We start from the raw sequence: 16,357 nt of genomic DNA on the forward strand, positions 1-16,357 counted from the left end.
GGGAGGAGAGAGGGAGATAGGGTTAAATCATTGATTAGCAGTAAGAAAAAGCAAAATAATAGTAATTAAATGAATATTAAAAAGTAAATAAAAAGCATAAATATGTGACCTTTAGACAGAGAGAGGATTCACCCAATAGGCTTCTTGGTTGAGCTTACTCTTTCTTCAGCCAACTACAGCATTCCACTTGTGAATGAAATTCAAGTCTCACCATTGTGTTTTGTTTTCCTACTTGACTGTTGTTCTAAATTTGTAGTTCATTCCTCTAGAATCAGTCTGTTAAAACTACAAATTGTTCCTGTGTGACATCACTTCCCTGTCCTCTTCATCCTGAAACTGTGTCACTTCCTTTTTCGCGTTATAAACTATCGCTTTCGTTCCCTAGTCACTCACTCTTGCCTGGATTCACTTCCTGTGCATAGAGTCCTTTTTGCAAATCATAACATAGAATAAACTTATTGTCTTTGTTTGAAACCAGCTTGACCGACCACTCAGCGTGTTCTTTGAAATCTAAACTAAACCAAGTAAGATTTTTAATTCACACACTTCTAGTATCGCCGGTCTTCTGGAGACTTCTGGAGTCGCCGGTCTTTCAGTCCAGATCGGAGCGTTCTCCCACTCATTGTCCCTTCTGCATACAATCTAGAGATTGCTACATTTCTACAATGGTTGGCTGGGGGATTCTGGTTCCAAATCTCATCCTGGGGGGCATAGTTGGAGAATCCCCAGGAGCATTGTTGCTCCGTAACGTCTTCACTCTTTCTGTCATCTGGCTTTCCTCCCGTCACATCAGGCATTACATCGATTTCAATTAATCAAAGAAAACACTCCCCTCTATCACAATCATCAGTCAATCACATGCTCACCAAATCCTCATGACACATACAGTATTTCATCTCTGAGATCATTCTGGTACAGGAAACAAAGATTTGTGTCTAAACCTCACTTCTAAACATTTCTAGATCCTTAGTACTAAAATCACTGTTAACACAGATAACATCATTAGCTGGGCACATAAGCTAGCATTATAAATCATTACTAAATCACTTAATCTCATTTTACTCCATTCAAATCATCCTCATTTCTAGTAGTGACCTTTCCTCCACTTCTCAATACATCTTTTGACAGTAGGTAACGTCTCTATAACTATTTGTCTACTCTATTGATGGTGCTTAGTTTCTTATAATGACGTATTTATTCCATGCTTAGTGCTCTGTAAAATGTTCCTACCTAATACAATTAAACATTGCTTGCTTGATCGTCTTGTTTACTTTTTATTGGCTCAAATGGGGGAACAGATTTTTTTGCTTTCCTCTGGAAAATGAGGGGTAGGATCTTTATGTACATCCTCCCTTTTCTCTCTGTAAAGCGCATTGTGTTGCCTCTGTGTATGAAATGTGCTATATTAATAAGGTTTGATTTTATTTTATTTTACTGTAGGTCAGCAATCAGCATTTTGTGACAAATAGGACTTGTTCCACATCACCTAGCCCACTGACAGCCCTCTCGACCTCCACATGGTGCACACCCACTAATAGAGACATGCCATCGAACCCGTGTTTCTCTAATGGCTCCTAAATCACTTCACGCTGGGCTCTCAGAGAACATCTGTTCTGTCAGGCAGCCACTGTGGTCCGGGGGCTACAGTACAGAGTATCATCCCCCCCCCCCCCACACCCACCCACCATCCCACCACCACTCCCCCAAGGCAGAGCTGTCATCGCGGCTACTGAGTGAGGGTGATGATGGAGGCAGGGATAATGTTAACATGAAGAGCTTTGAGTGGGCGCGATGGCACAGTGCCTCACAGCAATACAAAAGTGGTTCGATACCCGCTCTGTCGACATTGAGGATCTTCTCCCCAGGGCTGTCAGGTACTCAGGTGCGGTATCTTCCGGCTCTTTCCGTGCGGTATCTCCCGGGTCTTTCCATGCGGACTTTGCATGTTCTCCCCGTGTTCACGAGGGTTTCCTCCCAATAACCCCAATATATATCTATAAAAACATGCCGAAGAACAGATGGCTCTCCTGTCCAGTCCCTGACCAGGATGGGACAGAGCACTTGGCTGTCCTGTCCAGTCCCTGACCAGGATGGGACAGAGCACTTGGCTGTCCTGTCCAGTCCCTGACCAGGATGGGACAGAGCACATAGCTGTCCTGTCCAGTCCCTGACCAGGATGGGACAGAGCACTTGGCTGTCCTGTCCAGTCCCTGACCAGGATGGGACAGAGCACTTAGCTGTCCTGTCCAGTCCCTGACTAGGATGGGATAGAGCACTTGGCTCGGCCCCCCGGCATATGGCCCCTGCAGGCACCCGCTGCTCCTGGCTGCCCTTAGAGGAAGGAGAGTGCAGAAGGGGTTTTAAAAGCAGAGACACATTTCACCAGTGGATGCTTTGTGTGTGTGTGTGTGTGTGTGTGTGTGTGTGTGTGTGTGTGTGTGTGTGTGTTTCGGTGTCTCCGCCTCCCTACACTGTGTGCTGCGTTCACTACATGTACACTACATGACAAATCAAAGATGGGCTGTAGGCAGGCGGTTAGCTGTTGGGGATAATCATTTACGCTAGTTAAAACGTCTCCGCTAAATACCTGCCTGACTCTGACGGACGGACGGATGGCAGGACGGACAGGCTGGTGCCTGCCGGGCTGTTTACATGCCAGGGAGCGTCTGTGGAGCCGTTTTACTCGCCAATTTTTTTTTCTCACGGGTTCTCATGGAATAGCTGTCGGTATGGGTTAGCTGCTGATCTGAGTTGATCGCGCACAATCACAAATGTAGGTGCCGTAGCTCCAACACGACTCGTGGGCACATGTGTGTTGCCTGTGTGCCATGTGTGTAGAAGGATGGGAGGTGCAGAGTCTACCCAACTCGACATGATTAGCTGGGGAATGATCTGAATTCACATGAACCGGGCATGAAAGACTGTTCTGATGCCTCTCAGCAGGTCTCGTAATACGGGCTCTGGAGCTGGACTCCGGGGATGACTGCAGTCTTTGATCCAGTCTTTGCTCTCCTTAACTCCCAGTAGTCACGCATAGCAGGAAGAGTCCTCGGGGGACAACGCTCTCTGCAGCCTTATTATCAACAGGCCGGAGGTAAAACCTCAGCTTCCTCAGTTCCCAGGCTAATGCCATTCCATAGTAATACTCTGAGAAGCACGGTAAGCCACTGAGAGATAGAGGATGATGGTTTTTACTGTGTTAAAACTATAATAGATCGGCACAGAGCATAATGTCCTCGCGGTAGCTCGCCCGTGTTCAGACGGGGGCCCGGGAACGCGGTCACACGGGCGGCAACGTGCCCGGCCCTGGCGCATGGAACAAACTCATTAAAAGGGGGAACATTAGATGAGTGTTACTGGAATTGAACGAGTCTAAATATGCAATTAACCAACATCTGCATTTGGACTTTACTCCTTCCCTTAGTGCGTAAGGGCTCATGTCTTTACTGGTGCGGTCGCTAATGGCGGTTCCAGCTGTGTTGTCCTTCTCTGCTGGGTGTCACTTCCCCTTAAGCCTTTGCCATCAGCTCTTCCCTGCCCCCGGGCACCTGTGTGAAGGAGTCTGTGTTAGTCGAAGGAGAAAGATATTATGTAATAGATGTCATTCTACTTTAACTAATTTATCTATTCAGACATCTCCATTGGAATGATGATACTTGATGAGAGATGAATTTGTAATCTATCTGGTATATGTGATTGCTAATAGATGGTATTGGAGATCTTGATATCTAGTAGCGGCTTGAGGCAACTAGATACCCATTTTGGTGATCGGCCATATCACAGAAGGGTTTGTATGGCGACATATTAGTCTCATGAAACCCGAGGCCCAGCCTACCTGTAGCGTGTGGCGTGTGCATGCCGAGGATGAATGGCTGCCGTTGCATGCCGCTGGTGGAGGTATTTCAGGGAGTCTGACTCCAAACAAACGAAGGGAAAGTTCATTTTGGAGTGAGCTAAGTTCGAGTTCACAGAGTTCAGGTTTCTACAGGAGTGAGGAGCGGTCCGACCGTGCGAGACACATCACACCCCCTGCAAAGAACCCCCCCCCCCCCAACGGAGTAAACATTCCAGTCCATTCCGAGTGATAAGAAACCTTTGGCTTCTTAAGGTATGTATGTGTTCATTGGCCAGAAAGGACTATGTCCAAGGGCGGTTTCAATAATAATCACCCACCATCCATTTTACACTTCAAACACACCTTTTATTGCTCCTCTCCTCTATCTCTGCTGATAGCCAGTTCCAGTGTGGATATTATCATCCACATTTTCTATCACATCACATTTATAACTGCACCTTACCATGGCAACTGGATCATATGTCTGGGGGCCCAGCATAGGTGTGTGTGTGTGTGTGTGTGTGTGTGTGTGTGTGTGTGTGTGTGTGTGTGTGTGTGTGTGTGTGTGTGTGTGTGTGTGTGTGTGTGTCTGTCTGTGTGGAAGACTTCTGTGTTTTATGCCAACCCCTACGGCTTCAGCTAGCTGCCCCTATAGACTGAGCTAGTAGTCCCTATGGGTTAAATGATACACATACAGTTTTTAACCGCTCTCTGTGGATTAATCATTCATGACCCAATTCACAGTAGCCTCTTAGACTACATAACGTATACACTGTACATAAACACCTACTGTACTGTAAGTAATAGGTGATAAGGTTGCTTGTTGTACATTTCTGGATGAGTGATTTGCACCCACAGCTGTCCTGAACTTCCCGAGGGGATTGGTATTGTTGTATTGCATAGTGTGTGGAGAGAGACAGGATGAATGGGGATTCCCGGTGTCTGTAAAGGGTAAAGAACACCATTTCAAAGGTTGCCCAGGACTCGTTATGGGCACCCTTCTTCAAGGACAAACTCAGACAGCAGACATTCTTTGAATTCTTGCTCCTTCCAACATGATGTGGAGTGTTCAAACTGTGGTTGTTTTCTTTACGACTACAGGATGATAGAAAAGAGAACAACAACAACAACACCAACAACAACAAGGCTAGAAGGTCATCTTCAAGAGGAGCCCACAGCCCATGCTAACCCCATTCATTGTGTTCAAAGTTTTAGAAAATCACCCAAATTCTCGTTCAACTGAGTCCTTAAATGCCCTTGTACTGTGACAGACATGCTGTATACTCGGCATGCCTGCTGTATAGGGGGGGGCTTACTTGACTATCCCTACAGGCAGGGTGCTAAATCAGCAGGGTTCAATGGCTTAGCATGAAAGACCTCTGCTACTGTATACTGGCCTTGATGACATGTGCAGACGGCCCCCTCCAGCGCCTGCTGCCGCTTACCTGGGTGAAATTCCAAGCTTTTATCGTTAATACGACTCCTACTTGCACTTTCCTTCGTCACTCTCCACCCACCTGCCCCTTGGCAATTTTCGCTCGTGAAAGTGAGTGCAGAGTTGTGTGTGAAATATGGCTGCTGGTGGTATTTGTTGTCTGGCTGCCATGTCAACGGCCATGGTTAGCGTTTTTTACGAGGCCAGTGTTTGGGAGCCGCTGTTAGCCAGACTGGAGCTAAATGCTAGGCAGTCTGCTAACAACCACCAAACTGTCTCCACAAGCCAAGGGCTTCCGGTGCAGCTGCACGCTAAGGTACTCGGCACGTGCTCACCTGAAACGTTGAAGACTGAACTGGGTCTTTGATGCTTGTTTGACGCTAACCAGGATCCATTTTATTAAGCCTGCCTTGCTCACAGAAGATGACTTAGAACGTTTAATTAATCATAATCAGGGTATTTAAATCTAGTGATTAATCAAATAGAGGTTTTTCTGTGTCACATGGAGACTGTGAGGGATATGAATTAAAGCCAATAGTGTTATTGTCCTGCAATGCCCTTGTCACAGCGTTGAGAGAACTGCTGTTGCAAGCCAACCCAAATTCAAAATGATTTGTTGTCTAGGAGCATCGGCCCAAACTCTACTACCAGAGTATGTTGCCATTAGAAAGGTCAATATCGAATGTTCAAAAGCCACAAACAAGAAATAGCAGAGGAAAAGGACAGCTAAACCCTCAATAAAACTGCAGAGTGCAGCTGGTGCACATGTGTTTGCTTAGGTTTCACATTTCTCAATAAGGTGTCCAACCAGAGAAGGTAGAGTTGTGGTCTACCACAGCCCTGCAAAGCCAGACGATGCGGATGTACATTCAAGATGTTGGAATTCAATGACGGAAAACTGTTAAACCAATCGAATATGGTCTCTGGCATTTTAAGTATAGAAATGTATTGATGGATAGTTACAGAAGGTTGGCAGCATGGACAGGTGTGATAATATTGCTACTGTCATAGAAACCCATGGGAATATATCCCTATAATCATTGTGCCTTCATGATCTAGCAGGTTGTCTCAGGTCTAACTTTGCCTCAGCTCGTGGAATGTAGATCACACTGGAGGAGCATGAAGGAACCACGTGTGAGTGGATGAGTGGGTGGAACCCAAGGCTTCGAAGCAACACAATGACCTGCTGACTGTTCCTGCTTGGAAATGAAGCCTTGTCTTCCTCACAGCTATTCCCTATAGAGAGACAATGCATTTTTGGGTTGTGAGATTAAACCATTTATAGGTGTTTACTAACCTCTTCGTCGGTTCTTCTGTATAACGTGATACTCGAGACCGTGTTAATAACCGCGTCTTGTCCATGCCGAGCAGAGCTCTGTGTTCCTTGGCTCTGTGTCAACATACACTGGCGAGATGGTTTTTCAATGGGGATCACTGTGGAGGCCAAACAAACTCCAAACCCAAATCCCAAAACAAAACAAACATGTTTTAACAGATGCAGGAGAGCACGCAGAAGAGCGGAGGTGTGATAGAACCTCCAGATGAGGTGTATCAACAGAGAAACACCTGGAGGAGATGGGATGGAGAGATGGAGGGGCTGTTGTTCCTCTTGTCTCATATACAGAAAGTGTGGTATTCAGCGGCGTGAGAGAAGGTCACGACTTTGTAAATAATCACTAATGACTGCCTGCCTGTTAAACAAGCACCTCTCCTGAAAGGCCCTCATCAGTGTCTATGGATATAAATAGCCACAGAGCCAACACAAAAAATAAATGCCACATAACTGAGTGTTAGTAGAATCTGATTCTATCTTGAGATAGAAATTCTATCTTTAACATAACAATTATATTTAAAGTTTTGAAAAGCCCAAAATTCAAATAAGCACAAGAACTCTTAATTTGACCTTTGCACTAAGGTTCTCCTACATACTCACCTTCTTTAGTACTGTAGTTCTGTTGATCTACTGTACTGTTGGGATTCAAACCTTCTCTCAAACAGCAATAGTACACAGTACTGTACATACTAGTAAACAGCAATAGTGCACTGTACTGTACATACTAGTAAACAGCAATAGTGCACTGTACTGTACATACTAGTAAACAGCAATAGTACACAGTACTGTACATACTAGTAAACAGCAATAGTGCACTGTACTGTACATACTAGTAAACAGCAATAGTGCACTGTACTGTACATACTAGTAGAGAGGATTTACCCCTGGTACTGTACTGTGCAGTACTGAATGTACAGTACACAATAATGTAGACATGTATTACACACCCCCTATAAGAACCAGTCATGTATTACACACCCCCTATAAGAACTGTTCATGGTTTTTACTGCCTCATATATTCAAAGGCATACAGTACCTCTCAAGAATAGCCCTTCATCTTTGAAGCTAATATTATAATTGTTCAGCCAATTGTAACATTGCTGAACAATTACAGTAGTCCCATGGTAGACAAAGGATAGATGGTATGCCGGTCTGGCCTTTCATGTTATCTAAGGTCACGCTATTCTGTTGTTTCTCTGGACTAGATTATGTTTCATTTGTTTTTCATCTCCACAGAGAGAAGAGCATCCCACAGACAACCCAAACTGTACTGAGCAGGGGAATGTTTCAACCCTCACTGCTTCCAAATACGTGGACTGTATGTAATTTTGCACCTGATGTCAAGGACTTCATTGGACTCTCTAGATTTGCTGGCTGTTTCGGTCAAATATTGTGGTCAATCCTATTTACTAATTTCCAAAACCATTATCTAAAGAGTAAAGCTCAAATTGCATGAAAATTAATGCAATTAAATGAAAATTGCCTTCTCCAATAGACTAATTTCAGACTGTAAAAGAAATTACAATGAGGTTATCAAACATGCACAATGATCACAGAACAATCTTATGCTTCGGTAAAGAAATCACACACGAATGACCATAGCTGGGCCTTTGTTGCCACGTGAACATGATCTGTTCTTGATTGTTTGATTTTAGGTGTAATGTTGTGTGTTTAGCTCCCTATGAAGCCAGTGGTTGTTCCTGAAACAAAACTCGCCCTCCATTTATATACTCCCTAAACATTAAATGTTGGACAATTACACATCTACCTCACTGTAAGCCCATTTCCTCAGGCTTTTATGGTTTGTTGCTTTCACAAAATACATTTCTGGGGAGGCGATTGTGTCCATGACATTTCAGATTCAGAATCAGAGGGGGACACAAGCCTTGTTGATGAGGCTCATGGCCGTGGAGAAGAAGCTGTCTCTGTGCCATATGGTCGTGGTCCTGATGGACTGCAGCCTCCTGCCTGAGGGGAGTGGCACAAACAGATTGTGGCCGGGGTTGGATGGTTTGGCCCTGTCCTTGGCTGTAGCAGTGGAGTACCAGATGGTGATGGAGAAGATGATGATAGGATAGACTCCATGATGGAGGTGTAGAAGAGTACCATCATTTTCTTTGGTAGTCCGAATTTCTTCAGCTGCCTCTGATGTACCTTCTTCATGAAGGAGCTGGTGTTTAGTTCCCATTTGAGGTCCTGGGAGATGATGGAGCCCAGGAAGCAGAATGAGTCCACAGTAGCAACCGGGGAGCCATTCAGGGTGATGGGGTGAAGGGGAGAGGCTAAGCAGAGGTGGGGAGACAAAAAGCAGAGAACCAAGAGTTTAAAAAAAAAAAAAAAAAAGTGGGGGGTATGGTGGCTGGATAGGGACAGTTGGCGACACATAGTGGGATGGAGCTGGACACGAGGATGGCAGGGTGCCTTTCCAGGAGTCATGGGGAGCCATTAGGAGGACCTTGGCCGGAAACCTGGGTGTAGTACAAGAGGGGAAGACAGTCTTTCTACCAGATACAGGGTGGCCTGCAGGAGACATGGAAGTGTCCATGGGACCTGTTCAGAGTATAGGAGGGAGAGACACTTCCAGAAGTTCACAACAATCTCCACTGCCTGCATTGAGCTCCAGGTTGTTTCGGCCGAACCAGGACAGAAAACTTTCATTTCAGAGCAAGTGCCTAACGCTACATCAACAACAGACAGGGTTCCCATGGGACCCAATGTTATTTGTTCATACAGTATATACACTATATATAGTTTATGTATATCGGTATATTTCCTGTGTACTTTATTTAGATTTCATATCTATTGTAATTTGTATTTTTAATCTTGAGGTGCTTCTTTGTTCAAATGTCAAATTCAAATGTCCTTTGAATATGGCTGCTGTAACAGTGCAATTTCCCCCCGGGGATGCATTAAGTAGACCTACCTGCCTACCTTTTAAGGGCCACCATTGAAAGAGTAGTCATGAAGTAGCCTTTTTTCCAGCTGTAGCACTGCTGAAATCATTTCATTCCTTGCTAAAGAGCCGTGACAAAACACCTCAGGGAGCCGTGGAGAAACAGATTCACATGCACCCTGTGTCACACTTGCGGGATCAAAGCAGAGGACTTGACTGCTATTGTGCAGTAAATCCTCTTGATATCCACACAAACATGACCTCTGCGACTCCTTCACAGCAGCAGCCTGCCCACAAACCTTCTTCTAGACAGCAGACATTTCCATTCAGGATTCCACTGCTCTTGGGACGGGGCCAAGCCCCCATAAAGGCCTGCTGCTCTTGGGTCGAGGCCAAGACTCCATTATTTTGTATCCATCTCCCAGGGTTCCCCTGTGGAGAAGGTGAAATTGATTGGACCCCGGGAGGGTTACGAAGAATAGGTCTCGGGTTGTTACGGCAACGGTCACTCAGCAAATTATTTCCAAATAGACAATGGAGGTTACGCAACCTGAACATTGGCTCGCCATTTTCCTGCCAGCTATCAGAGGAATTCAAACCTCTAAACCTATTCCAGGAAATTATTATTAGCTGATCTATTACCTAATTTAGTAATTTAGTAAATGTTTTCAACAGTTTGTGAACAGCTTCACAGATAACTTATTTCTTCTTTTTTTTTTCTCTTTGTGTTTACAAATGCCACACAATCATCACAACACAGCGTCTCCAGTCACTAATCTGGCCTTTGCGGTCGCTGGCAGGGCTACTCATCACGTCAGCGTTGTTCTAAACAGCCTCTGCTGCATGACACATCCTCCCTCCGTGACCCCGCCTTCCCTCACAGACTGGACAACTTATCTACTGTAACCTCTGGTATCTCTAGGAAGTGAGTCAGATGAGCTATTCTGAGCTATCAAAGGCCCACAGACCATATTGTTTTGACAGTGTGCGCTGCCATACAGGGGCAGATAGTGAACAGGAGGACAGAGCTGCCCAGGGTCTGTCTGCTGCTGCTCCCGAACTGGCACACACAGAACGCAGGGACTGTTGGCAGGAAACATGGAGAGACCTGAGGAATTACACAGTTTATATTGTCTAGGATGGACTTGGTGGCAGTCCTGCTAAAGATCAAAGTACACAAAGAAATATACCTTCCAGATTCATTACTGATCATAAAAACAACAACAACAACATATAGCAAAACGTTTTAAATTCCATCTCAATACCAACACAGCACCCAGGATCTCTTTGCATTCACGTGAGACAGAATAGACAGAGATACTAGTTGCTTTTGGAGTGGAAAAACAACCTTGATGCACCAGATGCTCCAGTTAGTACACACACACACACACACACACACACATACCCCTGAGGGGGGCGCCAACGATCGCAGGGGGTACGCCAGGCCTCAGATAAATAGAGGCCGTAATATCATATTTATCTAGATAAATATTTGTTAATGAATCATGTCATTGACATGTCACGCAGCAGTTATAACAAAATGCATGATAATGTCTAATAGTGCCAAAAACCTACTACACTACAATTCTACATATACAGTATAAATTCAACAAATTAATTTGAGACTACGAATCGCGTCAACATTGACGTTACTGCTAAGTTGTCGAAGTGCTTTATTGTACCCTAACTTACACATGATGGAATACCCCCCCAAGTCGTTGTGAACATCCAGTGTATATCAGCCTCAGTAGGATGTGGACTGGACATCTAGTGTTGACCTCCATAGGACGTAGACTGGATGTTCACAACGACTTGGGGGAGGGGGCACAAATTCCATCAGGTGTAAGTTAGGGGGCTCTAGGGAAGAAAGGTTGGGAACCCCTGCTCTAGGGTGTGTGTCGCAGCAGTCCACAGATTCCCTCCCTGCTAGCCTAGGGTGTGTGTCTGAGCAGTGAGTACACACACTCGCCCTCCACTAGCCTAGGGTGCGTGTCTGAGCAGTGAGTACACACACTCGCCCTCCACTAGCCTAGGGTGCGTGTCTGAGCAGTGAGTACACACACTTGTTTTTTTTAGGCCATTTACAGCAGGCCGGGCCAGTTAGCGCCGGGAATATCCCCTCTGATGACTCACTCACAGCAGCCAGGCCGGCACACTTGCGGACCGGCCCATCAGGATTCGTCCCGGGCGTCCCAATGGCCAGTCCTCCATTGGTGAGTACACACACTCGCCCTCCACTAGCCTAGGGTGCGTGTCTGACTCTGAGCGGTAAGCGTATGAAAAGCCAGCCAAGTTCCGCTGCTGCTCCTCCCCTCCTGACAAGCTCCAAATTACAACCGGCAGATATAGGAGGTGGTCATGTTCTTTGTGGGGGGGACATTATTACAGTCATAAAAGGGGCCGTCATTAATTAGGACCCCTGCACTGGGGTCGGACACGTTCCATTGAGCGGTCTCCAGGGGCAGGTCCCAGAAAGGTTAGAGATGCCCGTCCCTGGTGGGAGGAGCCAGCCTGGGGACACTGAGCTCCAGATCTGCCCCCATGCAAAGATTTACTCTTTTGAATCTTGATGCTCAGACCAAGGTTTATTCATGGTCCCTCTAGGTACCTCTAGACCTGGGTCCAATTACTATTTGAAAGGCTCCCTATAGCGTCTGCTTATCTAGAGGGCGAGATATGGGTGGGGTCTGCACATTTGGGAGTGACCCATTGGTTCAATTGTGCCAGATAAGGGCAATAATGTATAGAAAAGTACATTTAAAATGTATTTCAAATAATTTTTGACCCAGGTTTGGTTCCTTCTGGCCCCAGGGCAAGGGCCAGCTAGAGGAACATGAACTGAAGTGACCTGGTTCCTGACCTGGAGTTAGAGTCATACTGTACTCATGTACGCAAGCTGTTGAGCCATAGCACTGGTGAGGAAGTACAGTAAATAGGTTACTGCTGATGTTAAAAATGTAATAATTTGTTTAGAAAATACTGGCAAGGGTAGCCCTTGCCTACTTTTAGGTCTAGGAGTGCCATGTACTCTACAGAAAGCTAGTTTTCCTGAGATATCAAGATTGTCAAATCTTTCTTTTCAAAGCCCTTTCATGCCAATGAGTCAGGGTGTTTTTTTTCCCCGGCACACTGGAACAGCCTGGTTCACTTTCTATAAGCTCATGTTCAAAGTCAGTTTAGTGCCACTCCACCCACTAATTCTGGCTAATGACTTCCTTTGGGAACGGAACAAAATAAACATGCAAAAACAGAGAGGAACCTCACTTGGTAAACACGTTTCATAGGGAATGTGACAACATACCACACTGGCTCTGTCTCAGTTATGGGGTGTCACAACAAAAATTAGTGATTTATGAAAACTATGCACGGGGGCATACTATACAATCTACCAAACATATCATACATAAACATAAATAAACATAATAAAACAATAAAAGCATTCATCTTAATGAGATATGCATAACAACTGAAATAAATAAATCACTATCGATTTATGCAATGTGTATTTAATTAGTTTATAATTATCCAGGCTAAAGTTTATCCATGTTATGCTCTACAATGCTAATATAGTTAATTAAGCCAGTAGGCTGTACTGTAAACAAAGCCTTCATGGTAACTGTACAGTAGGCATTATTTGACAGTGATCTAACATTGGTCAAGTTCACTCCCAATAGGATACCCACCTGTGCCAGAAAATGTTTGGCTGTTCGGTGGCATAGCTGGCTAAAGCGATGTTTATGGGAGGTGACGTGTGTTAGTGAGTCAGAGGTCCTGAGATGGAACCCAGCAAGGGGCGAGTGAGGGTGGAAGCACTGACCGTGAGGGTGGAAGCACTGACCGTGAGGGTGGAAGCACTGACCGCCCAAGCAGGGAAACACAAACAGCAAACAAACAAAGTCTGTGATGCCAGTGAAAGTGTTTTGTTTTGCCCAATCAAGACGGACAGCCATGATGTCAACAATGAGACATCTATGGACGTGGACATCTTCCCTGTCCAACTCCATCTCTGGGCGTCTCTTGTGTATTACGATATTGCGCTCGAAGAAAACAACAGACATCTAGTCTTCTTTCAATGTCAGGGAGGTTCACTGAAGCACACCGCCCAGCATCAAGTATTCACTTCTGATCCCATGTCAAAGTACACACCCGTGTGTGTGGCCTGACCAGGGTGGGCACACAACCATGGTCCACATTCTGACCCCACCTGTGTGCAGTATTTCTGCCCCTTCATTAAGCTTCATGGAGCAGAACCACCTTCCACACTGACCACAGAGGCCAGCCTGACCCAGTGACCTGGTGACCCCCCTGGGGTAAGAGAGAGTCCACCCCTCTGGCTGTCCCAATCTGTGGAAGTGGGAGGTTCAGAGGACGGCGGGAAACAGGGGAAACATGACAGAGTGTAAAGTTATTTGTCTGTCCCCCCCTGAGAGGTCAAAGCTCTCCTGAAAGCCCTGTCAGAAATCACTGTGACGCCATCTCTAGGCAACAAAGAGTTGCTGACAGACCCATCAGGAAGAAACGACATGCTAGCCCTCACCCCAACCTTAACCCAAACTTAACACTCATCATGAAGAAACAACATCCTAACCCGAACCCAACGCTCATCAGGAGGAAACAACATTCTAACCCTAAAGCCCAAGCGTGTATTTTTGAGGTGCGCTCATTTCTGAGGACCTACACAGCCCACCGCATCCAACGTTCCAAAACAACGCAGGAGAAGCGTGGTAGCCATCTTTTGTACTTGTATGCATAGTTAAAAACAAGCATACGCGGACTATTTGTCTGTCTCTCTGTCCGTCTATGGGCCTGTCTGTATTTAGTCAGGGTACGTAGGTTGGTCTGCTTGTCTGCGTGTCCGAGTGTCCATCTGTCTGTCTACATGTGCCTGTCTGTCTGTTTGAGAGACTCTTCACAGAGAGCTATTCAATCAGTGAATGGAGCATGTTTGATATGTTTGACATAGTGTGTGTACTGTATGTATGTGTCAAGCTCCTGCAAACAACACTGGGTGGCACTGTATGAACCAAATCATTTCTGTGCAGAGTCAAAACATTGGCCGATGTTTTGGTTTATGTTCACGTTGAATGACCATCCAACAACTGACCTCATATCTGAGTATATCAGAGTTTGCGGTTGAAGGAGCCAGAGGTCATCGAGTTCAGGGGCCGTGATTCAGCAGCCCCTCAGAGACGGGTAGATAGCGCTGACTGACGCCCCCTCTGTGTATTGACTAATCTCTGTGTATTGACCTATCTCTATCGTGAGAGTGTGTAATCTTCGCCTACAGGGTGGTTACCTTGGCCTGCTCTCCCTATCACCTCCAAGTTCACCCCCACCCCACACACACACACACACACCCACACACACATACTCGTAGGCTGTGTCCCAGTGGCACCTAGCAACCGCATCAACAGTCCGACTGATAACAAGATGGTTTCTGTCTTCTTAAGTCAGGCAGAGAAACGACATGAAACACTTGGCAAATCAACATATGATAGTCGCATTCCCAAGATATCCATGTCCTAATATTCCAGTGAATGTGTACCAATGGAAACGTTGTAAAGGTTGTACTGCCAGTTGGGATTGGCTTGTTTGGCCATGGCGTCTTTGGCTGTGATCATTAGTAGGTGTTTAATAAAAATGTACTGTATTTTTATTCTCACATCAGAAATTAAAACTATGAAAACAAAGAAGAGTCTTTCTCAGATGTTGTCTACTAGAATCAGCAAAATGTGCTGCTGCTACTACTACTACTACTACTACTACTACTATTACTATTACTACTACTACTACTACTACTACTACTACTACTACTACTACTACTACTACTGTACTACTACTACTACTACTACTACTACTACTACTACTACCACTACTACTACTACAACTACAGTACTACTACTACTACTACTCCTACTACTATTACTACTACTACTACTACTACTACTACTACTACTACTAGTACTACAACTACTATTACTACTACTAGGCCTACTACTGTACTACTATTACTACTACTACTACTACTACTACTACTACTACTACTACTACTACTACTACTATTACTGCTACTACTACTACTTCTACTACTACTACTACTACTACTACTATTTTTATTATTATTATAGTAGACTAGATCACCACATGTGTACAGGCTTTTAGATATAGCAGAGCAGTGAGACTGACTGGTCCAAATGTCAGTCTGTCCAAATGTCTAGTAAAAACCCCCAACAAAAGGGGCCCGTATAAAACTTATATCACATCAGCTACAGAAATATCACTCTTCATTTTGTGCGGGCCACTAACATCTGGGAGGAATGGAAAGGAAACAACATGAGCGCCCCTGAGTCTGCCAACCGCCAAAAGGGGGTGAGTGAGAACCACACCGTGAGTTTATAGACCCTCACAGTCGCTCTGGAGGTCATGGAATGTTATGTTTCCAAAAAAACATACTCATCGACCTTTGGGAACACAACTTCCGGTGCCCGGACACCTGCTGCCATACAAGGATCTTAGTGAGTCTGAATGTGAAAGATACTAAATGACTCATCGTTCAGGACGGGGTTCCCCTCCAGCTGCACGACCGGGGAACGGGGGCTGATTCTATTTGGGATGAGAATGACTAGCTCCTCTCTAGGGACATTGGGTTTTGACGAATTAGTTATGAGAAAACTCCACATGCTTTTTGGATAAGCAGCTGAGTCATTTTTTTCTGGAATAACTCTTGCATCAAGTGCCAGCTGTACCTTTCATAAAGTCATAGATTTCATGCGTATCAACATTATGGTGAGTAATCTCAGAGACAGATCGATCAGATCCGTTTGGTCAGGAAAACAAAAGACTAAAAGGAAACACACACAA

Source organism: Borostomias antarcticus (assembly GCF_949987555.1).
Source record: "Borostomias antarcticus genome assembly, chromosome: 6".
Lineage (NCBI taxonomy): Eukaryota > Metazoa > Chordata > Actinopteri > Stomiiformes > Stomiidae > Borostomias > Borostomias antarcticus.